The sequence below is a fragment of the Hyaena hyaena genome, unplaced genomic scaffold (genome assembly GCF_003009895.1).
Source record: "Hyaena hyaena isolate Hyena2069 unplaced genomic scaffold, ASM300989v1 scaffold_32, whole genome shotgun sequence".
NCBI lineage: Eukaryota > Metazoa > Chordata > Mammalia > Carnivora > Hyaenidae > Hyaena > Hyaena hyaena.
In genome coordinates this window covers 1,076,036-1,079,350 of record NW_024080663.1, presented here as the reverse complement: position 1 = coordinate 1,079,350, position 3,315 = coordinate 1,076,036, and the positions used below count along the sequence as shown (strand labels likewise).

Genomic DNA, 3,315 nt, shown 5'->3' with positions numbered 1-3,315 from the left:
TCACTCTCATCCACAGTTTCAGTGTGTGGGAGTTTCAAGTGTATTCTTCTCTTATTTATGAGTTTGTCTCCTTTTGTAGAAACTGAGATAATACCCATTTGCTTTCCCTCAAAAATCTCAGGGATGACTCATGAAAAAGGCTCTTCTACTTAGCCAGTATGCAAAGATACTGTGAGTAATAAACAATTTTCTTTAAACCTGCAGAAACTTTCGTCTGCATTTACTACTTAGAATCTCACTTGACTTTTCCTATTTATTAACAGCTGCGAAACTATTAAGAATTGTAAGTCCTCACCATATCCTGGCCTCCCTATAGTTATAGATTTTCTAGCCATATGATCTTAAAGAGCCAACTTATTCTAGTGAAAGCAGCTCCAGATATGGCGTCAAATGACCCATGTTCATATTTCAGTTCTGCCTTTTGACCTTGATTAAACCAAGCACCTCCTTGAGCCTCAGCACCTTTCTCTATAAAAAGGGGAAATAATACCTGCTTGCACTTATCCACAGAATTGTGGTGAGCCTCAATTTGAGAAGTATGCAAAAATGCTGCATAAATCACATCTCGATAAGCAGGACTGTTCACGCTATTTTAAGTGTCTTTTAGCCCAATTTATTTCCATCAAACAGCAATTACATGCAGTTAAGGTTTTATTTCCTTCCAGTCTTTTACTACAGTATATGTGTTTGTGTGTATGTGTAGATTTACTTTTTTAAATGTAGGCAGTATTTATTATGATTTAATTATGTATTATCATATTTACATATATTGTGACATATGTATGTATATATCCCTAAGTTAATAAAAGTTCTTCCAAAATATGGTTAATAACAGCTTGATATGTCTATCATATATAATATATATAATGAAGTATGATGGATACATGTATGTGTTTTCATGTTATTAAAAATTATTATTTCCAAACATGGTTAATAATGGATGCATTAAGGGGCGCCTGGGTGGCTCAGTCAGTTGAGCGTCCGACTTTGGCTCAGGTCATGATCTCGCAGTTCGTGGGTTTGAGCCCCGCATCGGGCTCTGTGCTGACAGCTAGCTCAGAGCCTGGAGCCTGTTTCAGATTCTGTGCCTCCCTCTCACTCTGATCCTCCCCTGCTCATGCTGTCTCTCTCTCTCAAAAATAAATAAAATATTAAAAAAAATAATGGATGCATTAAAAATATGTTGGGTAGTACTCATTTCAGCAGCACATATACTAAAACTGGAATGATACAGAGAAAATTAGCATGGTCTCTGCACAAGAATGACACACAAATTCATGAAGCATTCCATCTTTTTGCGTAGGTAGAAAGAAAGAGAAAGACAAATACCACATGATTTCACCCATATGTGGAATTTAATAAACAAAGCAAAAGAGCAAAGGGGAAAAAAAAGAGAGAGAGGCAAACGAAGAAACACTTTAACTATAGAGAACAAATTGATGGTTACCAGAAGGGAGGTATGGAGGGGGTTTAAACAGGTGATGGGGATAAGGAGGCACTTGTGATGAGCCCCACGTGTTATATGGAAGGGTTGACTCACTAAATTGTACACCTGAAATTAATATCACACTGTGTATTAACCAATTGGAATTTAAATAAAAACTTTTTAAAAATATGGTGGATACCTCATGCCAGTCAGAGTGGCTAAAATGAGTAAATCAGAGGACTCTAGATGCTGGTGAGGATGTGGAGAAACGGGCACCCTCCTACACTGTTGGTGGGAATGTAAACTGGTGCAGCCCCTCTGCAAAACAGTGTGGAGGTTCCTCAAAAACGAACAATAGAACTTCCCTATGATCCACCAATAGCACTGCTAGGAATTTACCCAAGGGATATAAGAGTGCTGATGCATAGGATCACATGTACCCCAATGTTCATAGCAGCACTCTCTACAATAGCTAAAACATGGAAAGAGCCTAAGTGTCCATCAATTGACGAATGTATCAAGAAGATGTGGTTTATCTATACGATGGAATACTACATGGCAATGAGAAAGAATGAAATCTGGCCATGTGTAGCAACATGGATGGACCTTGAGGGTGTTATGCTGAGAGAAATAAGTCAGGCAGAGAAAGACAAATACCATATGTTTGCACGTATAGGAGGATTAGGAGGAACTTAACGGAGGACCATGGGGGAGAAGAAGGGGGTAAATAGAGGGGGAGAGGGAGAGAGGCAAACCATGAGAGACTCTTGAATGCTGAGAACAAACTGAAGACTGATGGGTGTGGGGGGGAGGAGGAGTGATGGGCATGGAGGAGGGCACTTGTGGGGGTGAGCACTGGGTGTTATATGGAAACCAACTTGACAATAAACTATTTGTAAAAAAAATAACAATAAAAAATAAAAATATGGTGGGTAATAATTCTACCATAGGAGTGCAACATAATTTGTGGGATCATTCTCCACCTTCAACTCATTAAAAATAGTCATTTACAGGTTCTTTTATTTTTGTCTTATTTTACTATTTCATTGTTGTTGATGTCACTGGCTTTATTTGTTATTATAACCAAGACTGTAGTAAACATCTTTGTACAAAAATCTTTTTATTAACCCCTAATTCAATAAAGGAGATTTCTAGAACTGAAATCACTGAATCAAATGTATGGATTCTTCTAAGACCTTTGCCTAGCCCTTGCTAACATATGGTCAGATTCTGTTCCTGAAGTATTGTACTATTTAGACAATGTAAGAGATAACTTTTATGATAGCTTTGTCATGATTACCTGTTTTAATCATCACCAATTTCTTTTCTTTTTGTTTATTTTTTTAACATTTATTTATTTGGAGAGACAGAGAGAGAGACAGAGCATGAGTGGGAGAGGGGCATAGAGCGAGGTAGACACAGAATCTGAAGCAGGCTCCAGGCTCTGAGCTGTCAGCACCAGAGCCCCATTCAGGGCTCGAACTCACAAGCTATGAGGTCATGACCTGAGCTGAAGTCGGACGCTTAACCAACTGAGCCACCCAGGCAGCCCAATCATTACCAATTTCATAGGCAAAAAAAAAAGAGTAACATTATCTATGTTTGTTATGATCACTAGTGAAGTTGAAAATTTGTCATGTTTATTGATTTTAATTATGTCTGCCATGAATTTCTTATGTTTGCTCCATTTTCAGTATTTTCTTTATTGACTTTTACACCTTATTTCCACCTTAAGAAATTAATTACACAGTCATCATAACTCATAAAGTTTTCCAAATTTGTCATCTACACTTTAATATTGCCTGTGATTTTTGACATTGTTTTTTTTAAGTTTTTTTCTTCCAGCCTTATTGAGATATAATTGACATATAGCATTGCATAAGTTTCAT

At 37.3% G+C, this 3,315-nt stretch overlaps 1 non-coding gene across 1 annotated transcript; it reads left to right on the top strand.

The window, feature by feature from the left end:
- The first annotated feature begins 1,190 nt into the window (after positions 1 to 1,190).
- On the top strand, positions 1,191 to 1,297 carry LOC120229468. Its single transcript, XR_005527741.1, has one exon. It is a non-coding gene; the product is annotated as a U6 spliceosomal RNA (small nuclear RNA).
- Positions 1,298 to 3,315: the final 2,018 nt, after the last annotated feature.